The 16200-nt window shown below is 45.2% G+C and overlaps 1 protein-coding gene across 4 annotated transcripts in view; it reads right to left on the bottom strand.

The window, feature by feature from the left end:
- LOC137538677 (alpha-1,3-mannosyl-glycoprotein 4-beta-N-acetylglucosaminyltransferase C-like) overlaps positions 1 to 16200 on the bottom strand; it is a 123193-nt gene that overhangs the window by 29586 nt on the left and 77407 nt on the right. The window contains exon 1 of one of the 4 annotated variants that reach the window (XM_068260966.1): positions 7228 to 7271. The exons of the other annotated variants lie outside the window; for them this stretch is intronic. The gene's annotated coding sequence lies outside the window, so the exon portion shown is untranslated. Of the gene's footprint in view, positions 1 to 7227; positions 7272 to 16200 lie in introns of those variants that run through there. 4 annotated transcript variants of the gene reach the window in all.

Raw genomic sequence — 16200 nt, 5'->3', positions numbered from 1 at the left:
CAGTGTGTTTAATTCCAGCTTTCATGGAAGCAGACATACGGTTAACATCCTGTGACTACAAATTAGCTGCTCTGCCGAGGAAGCCAGCTGACACAGCTGAGAGATCAAATTACAGACATTATTAGTCACAAATGAGGGGCAATTAGACAGGCTAAACTCTCTAAATACATACAGGGTGCATTTCTCTCTGTTTTCCTTCTGTCCTGTTCAAGAGTTCAGGTCCAATTAAGCCACCAGTAACCAAGAAAAACTCAATTTTGACACTACTTTTTGACCTACTTTTTGGTACTTTTTCAATTGCAGATTGCAAGCTTGTAGCTGTTCTCCACCTCTGCTCTCTCTGTAGTTCGAGCAGGGCTATAAGAAAATGGCCACCAAAGCGGGGAGAGGAAAGTGACATCAGCGCTGGAACACGGGGAGCTGGTGAGTGAGCCCGCTACAGCAGACTTTCTATACTGGGGCACCACCTATACCTGGCTACAAGCTACCTATACTGGGTCACCACCTACACCTGCCTAAAGGCTTCCTATACTGGGTCACCACCTATACCTGGCTACAGGCTACCTATACTGGGGCACCACCTATACCTGGCTACAGGCTACCTATACTGCGTCACCACCTACACCTGCCTAAAGGCTTCCTATACTGGGTCACCACCTATACCTGGCTACAGGCTACCTATACTGGGGCACCACCTATACCTGGCTACAGGCTACCTATACTGGGGCACCACCTATACCTGGCTACAGGCTACCTATACTGCGTCACCACCTACACCTGCCTAAAGGCTTCCTATACTGGGTCACCACCTATACCTGGCTACAGGCTACCTATACTGGGGCACCACCTATACCTGGCTACAGGCTACCTATACTGCGTCACCACCTACACCTGCCTAAAGGCTTCCTATACTGGGTCACCACCTATACCTGGCTACAGGCTACCTATACTGGGGCACCACCTATACCTGGCTACAGGCTACCTATACTGGGGCACCACCTATACCTGGCTACAGGCTACCTATACTGCGTCACCACCTACACCTGCCTAAAGGCTTCCTATACTGGGTCACCACCTATACCTGGCTACAGGCTACCTATACTGGGGCACCACCTATACCTGGCTACAGGCTACCTATACTGGGGCACCACCTATACCTGGCTACAGGCTACCTATACTGGGGCACCACCTATACCTGGCTACAGGCTACCTATACTGCGTCACCACCTACACCTGGCTATAGGCTACCTATACTGGGGCACCACCTATACCTGGCTACAGGCTACCTATACTGGGGCACCACCTATACCTGGCTACAGGCTACCTATACTGCGTCACCACCTACACCTGGCTATAGGCTACCTATACTGGGGCACCACCTATACCTGGCTACAGGCTACCTATACTGGGGCACCACCTATACCTGGCTACAGGCTACCTATACTGGGGCACCACCTATACCTGGCTACAGGCTACCTATACTGGGGCACCACCTACACCTGGCTACAGGCTACCTATACTGGGGCACCACCTACACCTGGCTATAGGCTACCTATACTGGGGCACCACCTATACCTGGCTACAAGCGACCTATACTGGGACACCATCTATACCTGGTTACCTAAACTGGGACTGGCACCACCTATACCTGGCTACCTATACTGGGACACCAACTATACCTCGCTTACCTATACCAAGGGCATCACCTGTACCTGGCAACCTATACTGGGGCACCACTTGTACCTGGCTACCGATACTGGGGCACCTATTGCTCGCTACCTATACTGGAGGAACCTGTACCTGGCTAACCTATACTGGTGCACCACCTATACCAGGCTCCCTATACTGGGGGTGACTATACCAGGCTACCTATACCTGTGCACCACCTATAGCTGGATACCTATACAGGGGGCACCTGTACCTGGCTAGCCTATACTGAGGCACCACCTATACCAGGTTGCCTATACTGGGATTAACTATATCAGGCTACCTATACTGGAGCACCACCTATAGCTGGCTAGCTATATTGGGGGCACCTATGCCTGGATACCTATACTGGGGGCACCTAAACCTGGCTAGGGCAGGGGGACAAGCTGACACAAAGGGGACGAGAGGTGACACAGGGGGACAAAAGAGGCACAGGGGGAACCGAAGGGGACAAAAGAAGAACAGGGAGAACAGAAATGCGACAGGGGGGCATGAGGTGACACAGAGGGGCACAAAAGAGGTACAAACTGAGGTGACACAGAGAGGGGACAAAAGAGGCACAGGGAGATAAGAGGGGGACAAAAGAGAACGGATTCAGGATAAGAACTGATCTACAGTCCCTATCTCATTTGTTAACATGGGGACTATCTTTATTTTGCTAGTATTTGGCTCCACCCACAACATGCCATGTCCACGCCCACTTTTTCAACACATCACAGTGTGTGTGCCGCTTTCTTTGGTGTTGGAGCCACGCACATTTTTTTGCCGCAGGTGGGGTGGCTAGTGGGCGGGCACAGCAGCCAGTGGGTGGGCCTGGGGAGGGGGGGGGCGGGACCAGGCCTCATGTGATAGGGGCCCCAAAATGGGTCTGATTGTTAGTCAGATAAGACCACCAACTGGACCAGATTTGCATACACTTATGAGGACTGCTCCTACTGTCAATTTATACCAAGGAAAATAACCTATTAAAGTGGACCCAAATTAAAAATACAAGATTTCAGAAATAAAATCTATTTTCTAAATTATAATAATAAATAGCAGCCTTTTTTCAGCTGCACAGTGACAAATATAAAATATTTTACATTTATTGGAGGAACCCCTCCCTTCCTTTCATATTGCTGGGACAGAATCCGGCAGACTGGTGGAGTAGGTGGTGTCCGGCATAGGAGGAATTGCTAATGGATGCCACCTGTATAACCCTAGTTATGAAAAGAGAAAGGTGAAAAACATGCACTGAAATGCTCATAGGCTTGAAGGAGTGTTTATTTATCTTTGTATGTGTCAGAGGGGTCCAACTAAATATTTTGAATTTAAAAAATGTTTGGTTTGGGTCTGCTTTAACTTTTGTATTCACAGTGCAAGTATGAAGACAGAAGTTCATATATTACAAAAGCATGTCTTGTGTCTTTTGCATGGATTGATGACTTTTGCATGTGTACAGCATTGTTCAAATAATCAGTTGTTCATGCTGAAACTTTCCTGCCAAACCTGTGCAGCAGATCGATTCCTTGTTTTCCATCTTGTGTGCATGCAGCTAAAGACTGGGAGCAAATTAGTTTGAAATGCAGGTGTTTTACCGCAGAGAGGAAAATGCATGCGATATTGGATTATTGGATTTAGAATAGTTTTTGGCCCGGACTGCTCAATGAGCAACATACATGGGAGTGTGTGTGGGCAGGGTTGAGGGCCAGGACAGCTTGGGGGCAGGTTATCATGCACCTGGTAGTCGAAGCAGCGACCGGATAGCAGTAATTTGGCAATAGTCTTGAGGGTACGTTTCCACTAACGCCAATTTGCATGCAAATTCGCATAACCAATAAAAGTGAATGAGCCTGTGTCCACTTGTCAGGAAAACTGAGCGTTTTCTTGTGCAGGAAAAAATCTGCAATCCGAATTCGGGCACCGCACGCGATTGGAATACAATGTATTTAATAGGGAATTCGCATGGCGTTTTTGTAAATTCGCATACGATTTTGCATGGAATCAATGAAAAAGCACACAGGCACTGCCATGGTTAAATTCGCACAGTGTCATCCATGCAAAACGTTTGCGAATTCACGGTAAAATTTGCATACAACCGCATGTGATTTCGCTCCTGCATGTGAATTCTTCGGCGGAGAATCCGCGGCGATTCCGCACCGCACTAGTGGAAACGTACCCTGAAGCAGCGACCAGTTAGATATCAGTAAATTAATGCAATGGTGGGAGGGGTCGTTTGCAACCCCGGATCGCAGTCTGGAAGAGCAGAGGAGGTCTAGAGATGGTGGTGGTGGAATTCTTGTAAATGTTCTCTGCAGCTTTGATGGTTCTAACATAAATGTAACGTGTGTACAGCAGCCTTCAATGTCCCTCGTCCCACCAGCATGCAATGCAACTGGAAAATCTACTGGGCTGAGTGCTGGCTGAGGGCATTCACCCCACTTGCTCTGTGATGTGCCTTGTGCACCGCGCCCTTCTAATAATGCGAGTCGAGCTTTGCATTACTGGACACCGCCTGCATTACAGAGGAAGGACAATGGGGCACAATTCATGATTCCTCTGTTTTCACCTTCTCTATGTTACATTTTTAAAGGGAACCTGAAGTGAGTTAGGGCCCGTTTCCACTATTGCGGTGCGGAATCGCCTGGATTCCACCGCATGCAGGTGCGTTTTTTTTACGCGTTATTTTACGCGATTACGCATGCGATTAGGCATAGGTTAAGCTATATGCGGTTTTAACCATGTCACTGCCTGTTAGTTTACATTGATTCCTATGCGGAATCGCACGCGTAATCACGTAAAATAACGCGTAAGAAAAACGCATGCGATTTCCCTATTTAATACATTGCCTGCGATTCGCATGCATTCCACTCGCAGGCGAATTCTGCGGCTCTTTTGTGCGTTTTTTCACCTCTACAAAAAAAACGCACCTCAACAACGCTACAGTGGAAACAGGCCCATCCACTTGCATTACATGTGCGAATCCGCATGCGTTGGACGCATGCGGATTCGCGATAGTGGAAACGAGCCCTAAAAGTATTTAAAATAAACACATGACGTAGCTGCAAATGAATATTACATACTAACCTCACAGTCCGTTCCTCTCAGAAGCTAACCATTTTCTTCTCACAGTGATCCTTTCCAGTTCTGACAATATTTTGTCAGAACTGAAATATACCAGTTTCTGTCGGTTATATATCAGCAGCTGTCGGTTACAACTGAATGTGCAAGGTAATGTCCATGTTTCCCTATGGCCCAAGTGGGTGATATTACAGTTTAACAGTGTGCCGACTAGGAAGCTGTTATGGGGTAATGGCCATTTTTAAAATGGAAGGCTGATAATTCTATTGATCACAGTGGACAAATGGGGCGCAGGAGAGGAGAAAGAGATTGAGAAGTAGAATACACAGGAGGTAAGTATGACCTGTGTATGGTTATTTTGACTTTATTTTCAGTTCAGGTTCTCTTTAAGCTCGCAAAGAGCAAAAATATAATTAAAAGGTAAGAAAAGTAATATTGAAATGAAATTATTCAGGAACAAACTTACTTTAAAGAAAACCTGAACTGAAAATTAAAATTTCTTTCTCCTCTCCTGTGTCCTGTTTGTCCACTGTGATCAATGGAATTCTCCGTCCTCCATTTTGAAAATGGCCATTACCCCATAACCATAGGGAAACATGGAAATTACCTGGCACATCAGTTGTCCTCTCAGCTATAACTGACAGCAACTGATATATTTCAGTTCTGACAAAATATTGTCAGAACTGGAAGGGCTCATTGTCAGAAGAAAATGGTGAGCTTCTGAGAGGAAGTGATGGCACGGTAACTATGTAATGTTCATTTGAAGCTACCTCATGTGTTTATTTTAAATAATTTTACTCAGTACAGGTTCCCTTTAAAGAGACTCTGAAGCGAGAATAAATCTCGGTTCAGAGCTCATAGTTAGCAGGGGCATGTGTGCCCCTGCTAAAACGCCGCTATCCCGCAGCTAAACGGGGGTCCCTTCACCCCCAAACCCACCCCCGCAAGACTTGGTCGCAAGTTGGTCGTAAATATTCTTCTTCCTGGAGGCAGGGCTAACCGCCGCAGCCCTGCCTCCAGTCGCGTCTATCAGACGCGCATCGCCGCCTCTCCCCCACCCCTCTCAGTGAAGGAAGACTGAGAGGGGCGGGGGAGAGGCGGAGATACGCGTCTGACAGACGCGCGTGGGGCAGGGCTGCGGCGGTTAGCCCTGCCCCAACCAGGAAGCGCTCCCCGCTGCACCGAGGGGATTTGGGAGGTAAGGGACCCCCGTTAAGCCGCGGGATAGCGGCGTTTTAGCAGGGGCACACATGCCACTGCTATCTATTAGGTCTGAAGCGAGATTTATTCTCGCTTCAGACTCTCTTTAAGTGATTATTTTGCTTGTAAATGTGCTGAAAGATTATTATTATTAATTAGGTGATAAATAAGTCATTTATAAGAAGTTTTTTAAATAGAGCCCAATGTACAGTGCGTTGTGATACACAGGCTACTTTTAAATCCATCCTGATTTTTGCATTCACATCGCAATGGATTCATTGTGAACGTAGGGCTTATTTCCATGGGCAATTGTACTGTGTGCTTAGCAAGCAGTTAACAGGCAGCAGTGAGCAGTTGTGAGAGTTTGAGAGGCTTTTGACTGCCTATCAACTACTAACGGAAAAGGGGCCTAAGGCCCTGTTCATACTGTCAGCGTTTGCAGAATGCATAGAAATTCAAAGAATGCAAGTTGAAAAACTCATACGTTTGTATGCGTTTTTCTTGCATTCGAATGCGTTTTATATTGCGTTTTGCACACACATGTCACACAGGAAACAGAAAAGAATTATGGGAAACGCAGAGGGAAACTTACGCTAAAAACGCAATAGAACTGCGTGCAGCAATGCGCATAAGAAACGTATGCGTCTCATACGCATACATGTGAACGAGGCTATAAGAAAACATTAGTAGCCGTTTCTATGCGCAAAGTCTGCCCGTATGCATTCTGTAAAAACGGCTAGGAACGCACATAGTCGGAACGGAGTCTTAGGTCCCATTCACTATAAAACGCTGAGCTTTTTTCTGGCGATTTCCTCCATAGGTTTTTCAGCGTTTTTTCACTGTATGAGATAGCGTATTTCAGCGTTTTGCAGCGATTTGCGTTTAGCTCTCATACAGGAAATGGCCGCTAGACAGGAAACAGAGGTGTTTTAATGAGTAATCTGCTCTGTCTTGCGGGTATTCTGCAATATTTACTGAGTAAAAGCGCTGGAAAAACGCTGAGGATTGTGAACAGCCCAGTGCTTTTGGCGCGATTTCGAGGCACTGCTATCTTTAACATTGAAGCGCTAATTGCTCAGAAATGGTGCAGGCTACGAGTTTGCGTTTCAGCTAATAGCTGCAAAACGCAAAATGCTTACAGGGGCACTACAGCGGAAAACTGTAAAATTTAAAATATGTGCAAACATATACAAATAAGTAAATTTTTTCCAGAGTAAAATGAGCCATAAATTACTTTTCTCCTTTGTTGCTGTCACTTACAGTAGGCAGTAGAAATCTGACAGAAGTGACAGGTTTTGGACTAGTCCATCTCTTCATAGGGGATTCTCAGCAAGGCTTTTATTCTTTATAAAGATATTGCCTAAGGCCCAGTGCACACCAAAACCGCTAGCAGATCCGCAATACGCTAGCGGTTTTGGGAGCTGATTTCAGAGCGATTCTAGGTATGTTTAGAGAGGTTTTCTAAACATACCTAGCGGTTTTGCGTGCGTTTTTGTGTAGCAGATTACACATATTGTTACAGTAAAAGCTGTTACTGAACAGCTACTGTAACAAAAATGCCTGGCAAACCGCTCTGAACTAGCGTTTTTCAGAGCGGTTTGCGTTTTTCCTATACTTTACATTTAGGACGAAACGCTTCCGAAAACCGCAAACGCGCAGCAGGAGGCGCGTTTGCGGCTTGGCAAAAACCGCAAACCGCCGGTGTGCACCATCCCATTGCAATACATTAGACAAGCGTTTTTAGAGGCGGATGCGGCCGGCGGATCGCTCCAAAAACCGCTCGGTGTGCACTGGGCCTAAAAAGGATTTAAACAATGATGCTGGCCAGCTTCCCTGCTCCCTACACAGTTTTTTGGCAGTTGGACAGAGCAACTGCCATTCACTAAGTGCTTTTGAAAATAAATATATGCCTCAGAATCCCTTAAAAAGAGATGGACTAGTCCAAAACCTGTCGCTTCTGTCAGATTTCTACTATCTACTGTAAGGGCTGGAACCCACAAGAGCGTTTTTTTGAGCATTTTGGCAGCGCTGCGATACGCTAGCGTTTTGCCAAAACGCTCAGCTGATGTTAATGGATGGGGCCACTTCCACAGGAGCGTTTGCGTTTCCCAGAAACGCAAACGCAGGACCTGCAGCATTTTGGGAGCGTTAGCGCTTCAATGTAAAGTATTGAAACGCTAGCAGAAACGCTCAGCAAAACCTAAACTGAGCGGTTTTGCTAGCGTTTTGCGGTTCAGCACACTGTAACAAAATTAAAAATAATTCACAAGACCAATCAGGATAAAAACGCGAAACGCAAAACGCTACACAACCGCTGAGCAAAAAAATACACTGTTGCAAAACGCGACCGAAAACGCGCATGAATCCGCTTGCAAACTGCTCAGACAAAACGCTAGCGGTTGCGTTTTGCGTTTGCGGATTTCAGTGGGTTCCAGGCCTAAGTGACAGCAACATAGGAGATAAGTAATTTATGGCTCATTTTACTCTGGAAAAAATGTTCTTATTTGTATATGTTTGCACATATTTTACATTTTACAGTTTTTCGCTGTAGTGCCCCTTTAAATGAGAACAGATACATAGACTTTACATTGCACAAGTGCTTTTCAAAACTCTAGCGATTTCCAGAGATGCAGAAATCGCCTAAGAAGCGCTCTAGTGTGAACGGGCCCTTAGGGCTCAAATCCACCACGCAGCCTTTTCTAAGCACTAGTGATTTGAAAAAGCTCTGGCTAATGCAATGCTATGGGGGATTTTTATCAAATCACATCGCTCAAGTGGGATCACACCCATAGCATTACATTGGCATGAGCTTTTCAAATCACAAAGTGCTCAGAAATGTGCTCCTAGTGGGTTCCAGGCCTCAATCAGCCTTCTTAGCATGCATTCTCCCGCATGTGAAGGTGCATTTGAATTAAAGAGGAGCTGTTAGGTATAAGGTCTCAGAGAAAATAAACACATATATCAGTAGCTAAATATAGGCTGTACTTACATTACATATGCATTTCACTGTCCACGTTTGGATTTCACAGAATTTTTATATAGTATATGCAGAGAATGATGCTCCTGACAGCTCATGGCAGGTTCCATGTTTGTCTGTCTCCTATGAAGCCAAATGTGTCGTCATGTCCTCCCTGCTTCCTGATCACAGAAAAGCTCGTACTGAATAACACTAGTGTGCAGTGAATATTAATGAGCCAAGTGGCTAGGAACAATAGCGGACTCCTGCAGTGTACTCTGCCCGGAGATTTATCAGTGCTGTGCGCTGGACTGAGTTATCTCTATTGTAACTTGACCCTGTAACTTCTCATTAGCAGCCGAGGGGAGAGCCCCAGAATGCTTTGCAGTATGGTATGCGGCTTGCGTCTTCTTAAGAGCTTGGGAATAACAGCTTTGCTGATAAGCACACATCAAATGTAAGAGAGATTTTTATCTTCAGTAATGCCTTTTTGGCTTCCTTCTAAACTGTTTAACACAGGAGAATAGAGGTTTAAATTAGCTTTTGTAGCCTGACAGTTACTCTTTAATAGAAAAAATAAAAAATGTAAGTGAATGGGATCATTTACACTAGTGTTAACATTCTGTGTTTACAAATTAGCTGCTTTGCCGAGGCAGCCAGATGACACACCTGAGAGATCAAATTACTGTTGTGATTAGTCACAGATGAGAAAGTATTAGACAGGCTAAAACCTCTAAATACATTCAGGGTGAATTTCTTTAGGTTTTCCTTCTGTCCAGTGCAAGAGTTCAGGTCCTCTTTCAGCTGCCCATTAAAAAAAAAAAGGCCTAAGGCTGCATTTCCACTTGTGCGGTGCGAATCGCCGCGGTAAAAATTCGCACGCGGGTCTATGCGAATTTTCATGCGAATTCGCATGGATGACGATGTATGCGAATTTAAAGAGAACCTGTACTGAGTAAAAATATTTAAAATAAACACATGAGGTAACTTCAAATGAACATTACATAGTTACCTTGCCATCAGTTCCTCTCAGAAGCTCACCATTTTCTTCTGACAATAATCCCTTCCAGTTCTGACAACATTTTGTCAGATCTGAAATATATCAGTTGCTATCAGTAAAATATCAGTTGCTGTCAGTTATTGCTGAGAGGAAAACGGATGTACCAGGCAATGTCCATGTTTCCCTATGGCTCAAGTGGGCGATGTTACAGTTTAACTGTGTGCTGACCAGAAAGCTGTTATGGGTAATGGCTATTTTCAAAATGGAGGACGGAAAATTCCGTTGATCATAGTGAACAAATAGGACGCAGGACAGGAGAAAGACACTGAGGAGTAGACTACATGGAAGGTAAGTATGACTTGTGTATGCCTATTTTGAATTTTATTTTCAGTACAGGTTTTCTTTAACCATGGCAGTGCCGGTGTGGTTTTCCATTGTTTCTATGTGAATTCGCATGAAAATTCGCATACCCAAACCTCATGCGAATTTCCTATTAAATACATTGTATGCGATTATTCTGATGGCTCTGCCATGCAAATTTTTTCTGCACAGAAAAATGCAAAGGAATCCTGACAAGTGGAAACAGTCCCATTCACTTGTATTGCTATGCAAATTTGCATGCAAAAAAAACGCATGCGAATTCGCGATAGTGGAAATGGGCCCTTACAGATTTCAAGTGTATGGGCTGGTGCACACCAGAGCGGTTCTGGAGCGTTTTTAAAAAAATGCTTGCAGGGAGAAAACCGCTTGGCTAATGAAAGTGAATGGGCCGGTGCACACCAGAGCGGGTCGTTTTTTCCACAAACGCAAACTCGGGGGCTGCTGCATTTTTTAGATTTCTGAGGCGTTTCTGCCTCAATGTTAAAGTATAGGAAAAGCTCAAACCGCTCTGAAAAGCGCTAGATCAGAGGAGTTTTCCAGGCGTTTTTGTTACAGAAGCTGTTCAGTTACAGCTTTACTGTAACAATACATGACATCTGCTACACAAAAAACACTACAAAAACGGTAGGCATGTTTAGAAAACCTCTCTAAGGGCCCATTCACACTTGAAATCGCAAGACGCCGGCGATTACCGACGGCGTTCTGCGAGAGTGATTTACCCGCGATTTCACATGAACACTATCGATCTCTCCATGGTTTCGTTTTAGCGCTTCTATAGCACTGAAACACGATCACCGGGAAATCGCCTGAAAATGGTGCAGGCTACGCGTTGGCATTTCGCAATTTTGGGCGATTTGCGGCAATTAAGAACGGGCCCATAGGGTTTTACTACACTAGCGCTTGCAAAAAGCGCTAGCGTTTGATCATTTTTGCCGAAATCGCCGGCAAAACGCTCAAGTGTGAATGGGCCCTAAACATGCCTAGAATCGCTCTGAAATCTGCTTCAAAACCTCTAGCGTTTTGCGGATCTGCTAGAGGATTTTGGTGTGCACTGGGCCTATAAGGGCTCGTTTCCACTGTTGCGGTGCGGAATCACCTGGATTCCACCGCAGAAGAAATCGCATGCGGCTGCGTTTCCACATGCGGATTTAGCCGCGATTTCGCATGCGATTTTGCATGGCAAGGAGCCAGGCGATTTTAACCATGTCACTGCCTGTGTGAATTTACATCGGTACCTATGCGAATTTGCATGCGAATTCGCGGCAAAAACCGCATGGGGAAAACGCATGCGATTTCCCTATTAAATACATTGCATGCGATTCGCATGCATTCCACTCTCTAGGCGAATTTGTTGGCTTTTTTGTGCGTTTTTTCACCGCTCAAAAAAACGCACATCACCAACGCAACAGTGGAAACAGGCCCATTCACTTGTATACCATGTGCGAATCCGCATGCGTTGGACGCATGCGGATTCGCGATAGTGGAAACGAGCCCTAAAGGCATTTCCTTGGGCTGTTTCCAAGCTGAATACATTTCCATAATATTAACATAAATTTGCACTAACTGAGTATTGTTAGCATCTCATTGACCATCCTTATTAGTAAAAAAAAAAAAATCCACTCCAGGCTTTTGCTCTCCAGAGTTCTTGTAGTTTACAAAAAAAAAAAAAACAATATGCATCCCACCACTGTTGACAGAGAGACTGATTGATTCCTGATGTCCTTGCATGCCACAGTCAACCATTATATATGATGGCTCATCCAATCCCTGTGTACAACTGTGCAGGTCAGTAACAAGAATGTGGTCTCCTTTTTATACTCACATTAGGCTCTATTCTCAAAGACTTCCCGCATGCGGTAAAGTGCATGCAGGAAGTTACCGACCAAAACACCGCCACATTGAAATTCTCAAAATGTTCTGCATGTTTTTTCCACGTGCGGAAAAAGTGTGGTAAAAGTGCGGGATTCATGCGGAAACATTTCCGCAAAAGTCGGTATTTTCCGCAATAAAAGATCAATTCTCAAAAATGTTCAGGCGCATCATTTCGTCGTTAATTACCGATTTTTTTATCACCTACAAGTAGTAGGTGATATATTCCGCATCCCATTGACTTTAATGAAGTCTGGAGGCTTAAGGGCTGTGCTTGCTGGACTTTAACTTTTTTTTAAACACTTTTTCATGCGACCTTTTTACCGCATGATTCCCGCATGAATAATGGCTGTTTCCGCATCTTTTTTCCCGCATGCGGCAAACATGCGGAAAATGTTAGAGAATGCTGAAAAAATGCAGAGTTTACCGCTGGCGGAAATATAGCGGTAAAATTTTGCGTAAAAGTTTGGTCTTTGAAAATAGAGCCCTTTGTCCAGGATCAGCGGGACTTCAGTCCAGCCATGACAGTTTTGTATCTCACACAGGCAGCCTGAAGTTAGAGTTTTTTGTATTATCAATGAAACTAACCTTTGCACTTCTGTGGAGTCCTATATCTCCAAGTCACACTACTATTAAGCTGGAGGTACACTGGCCCGATTTGCGGCCATTTCGACAGCAGATTCGATCACTGGAATCGAATCTGCTGCCAATCTTTCCCGCTAAACGCACCCGCCAATCCGATTTCCTCCCGAAATCGAATCGGTCCGTCGATCGTGCCGTGCGGAAAAATACCGTCGATCGCCCGCGGGTAGGGAGCGCGTCGCTAGCGGCGGCCGATCCGATCAGGTATACATTACCTGACGCTGGCTCCCGGGCATCTACTCCGCGCTGCACGGCTCTGTTCCTGCTTCCATCCCAGCGTACATTAACTTCCTGTGTCACTGCAGTGACCAGGAAGTTCAAATAGAGGGCTCTCTATTTGAACTTCCTGGTCACGGAGTGACACAGTGTACGCTGGGATGCGGTGCGGGGTGCAGCGCGGAGAAGAGGACCCGGAGCCAGCTTTAGGTAATGTATACGGGGGGAGACAGGCGGCAGGAGCAGCTCAACAGATTGGGCTCTATTCTCAAAGACTTCCCGCATGTGGTAAAGTACATGCGGGAAGTTTGCACCCAAAATACCGTCAATTTTGCATTCTCTAAATTTTCCGCATGTTTTTCCCGCATGCGGAAAAAGTGCGGTAAAAGTGCGGGATTCATGCGGAAAAGTTTCCGCAAAAATCGGTATTTTCCGCAATAAAAGATCAATTCTCTAAAATCTTCCGGCGCATCATTTCGTCGTTAATTACCGATTTTTTTATCACATACAAGTAGTAGGTGATATATTCCGAATCCCATTGACTTTAATGAAGTCTGGAGGCTTAAGGGCTGTGCTTGCTGGACTTTAACTTTTTTTTTTTTTAAACACTTTTTCATGCGACCTTTTTACCGCATCATTCCCGCATGAATAATGGCTGTTTCCGCATCTTTTTTTTTCGCATGCGGCAAACATGCGGAAAATATTAGTAAATGTGGAAAAAATGCGGGGTTTACCGCTGGCGGAAATATAGCGGTAACATTTTGCGGAACTTTTGGCTCTTTGAGAATAGAGCCCATTGTGATCAGTTTCAGGCTGAAACCGATTCACAATCTGTTTGCAGTAAAGGCAGCCATACAATCCCTCTCTGATCAGATTCGATCAGATAGGGATCTGTCAGCTGGTCGATCTAATGGCAAATCGACCAGTGTATGGCTACCTTTAGGCTGCTTACACACAGGGACGTTACAGGCGCACGTTAGTGCAGCCTGTAACGCTCCCCCAACGCACAGCAATGTAACACAAGTGGGCTGTTCACATATCCCACGTTGCGTTACATGTAACGCTGCACGTTCTCCGCAAAGTGCAGCATGCTACGGCGTTGGAGCGGCTATAGCCGCGTTAGACTGTTTGCACATGCGCAGTGGGGGGCGGAGAGGAGGCGGGGAGAGCCAGCTACAGTAGCCGCGCACATGGCTACTTAATATTCACTGCACTGGCGGGCGCTGATTGGCCGGCGGGACCACGTGATGCGGAGTGTCTCACTCCGCATCACGTGGTCCCGCTGGCCAATCAGCGCCACTCTGGGAGACATTATAGGAATCGAGCCGCCTAATGCGGCTCACTCTACCGTCGGCTCTTGCAGCACCATACGTTGTGTTAGGTGCACGTTATGCGACCTTAACGTAGCACCTAACGCAACGTCTTGGTGTGCAAGTAGCCTTAGGCAGGTATCAAGGGAGGAGCCTCAATGATATCTACTTATTAAGTGCTGGGGGGAGGTGAGTCACTCTGCTAATTAGGGCTGGTGCACACCAAGATCACTTCTGAGCGCTTTTTAAAATGCTAGCACTTCGAAAAATTACTCTTTAACGCTATAACAGTGATTTTTCCAAACCCTTTATTTACAAAAGCTGTTATGCTACAGCAAAAAGCTCCAAAAATCGCTAGGCATACCTAGAAAATCACTAGATACAGGCCTGAAATCACTCTGAAAAATCACTTTTAAAAAACGCTTGGTGTTTGTGATTACGTTAGCGGGTTTTTTTTTTCTGGTGTGCACTGGCGCATATCGTATATCCTATTTAGCAATGAACTGTTCTACTGTATCGGTTAAAAAGGCGGAGCTTTTTACTCTCACATGTGCAACACAAATGTCGCATACCTATGATGCAATTTTCATTCTTATGCCTTCGTTACATCGCATGTCACCGCAACCACATAACTTGCTACTTTGCGTAGAGTTTTATCTGCGTTGTGTAACAACGCAATGCGCGTTGGCACTGTGAACCTAACCTAAAGCCCTGTTTTGTGGCAGGGATTTTTCATGATTTTTTTGCATATTTTCACTGGACGTTTTTGAGCCATTGTAATTCACTTTTTTTACATTTCAATGACTCTACAATGGCAACAAAGCACTGCGTGCACCACGTTTACATTAACCGCGAATCAACAGCGATCGCTGCAGTGAGATCACTGCCATATACTTTTATTTAGGGCTCTGCCTCTGATACAGGCGACCTGGGTTCGAATCTCGGCTCTGCCTGATCAGTAAGCCAGCACTAATGCAGTAGGAGACCTTGGGCAAGTCTCCCTAACACTACGACTGCCTATAGGACGCGTCCTAGTGGCTGCAGCTCTGGCACTTTGAGTCCGCCAGGAGAAAAGCGCGATATAAATGTTCTGTGTTGGTTTACACTTTTCAAAGTGATAGTGATCTCAGCGGAAACCGCCTGCAAATCGCCCCAGTGTCAATGGGCCTTAAAGGAGTCTATAAACATTTAGATTTTTGGTAGATCAAATAAACAATCGATATGTCGCCACTATCAATGATTTACCTGGATTATCACCTTGCCCCACTACAGATTTTGCTCAGGTTTTAGTAGAAATCATCTGATCAGATATCAATTCAAAAAACCTCGCCTGAACCAGAACTTTGCCTGCAGCTACTATGATTCAGGAGGCTAATTAATCAGCTGTTAATTAATAATGTGATTAGCTGCATTGAGGCTAGAGGCTCATACACACATCAGACTATAGTCTTTGGAAAATGAAAGATCACAGACCAATCTTACCACCCTTCATGTAGTATGAGAGCCATGCTCTACACAGTCTTTGGAGCTGAACTCTCCATCAGAAAAAAAACTTTGCAAGATGCTGCACACAAACATGCTGCACACACTCAAAAGATCTGTAGCTGCAAAAGATCTGTTCCTGCCAAAAATCCATTCCTGCAAAATGCAATGATAGTCTATGAGATCTGCAGATCATCATACACACATGATTTAACTGACATTCATCTGCAGATCAGACAATCATCCGCAGATCTGAAAATCCATCCTGGTGGATCTGATCTGCAGATGAATGTCAGTTAAATCATGTGTGTATGATGATCTGCAGATCTCATAGACTATCATTGCATTTTGCAGGAATGGATTTTTGGCAGGAACAG

Source organism: Hyperolius riggenbachi, chromosome 11 (assembly GCF_040937935.1).
Source record: "Hyperolius riggenbachi isolate aHypRig1 chromosome 11, aHypRig1.pri, whole genome shotgun sequence".
In the NCBI taxonomy this organism is placed as follows: domain Eukaryota; kingdom Metazoa; phylum Chordata; class Amphibia; order Anura; family Hyperoliidae; genus Hyperolius; species Hyperolius riggenbachi.
This window is presented reverse-complemented; position numbering and strand designations above follow the sequence as displayed.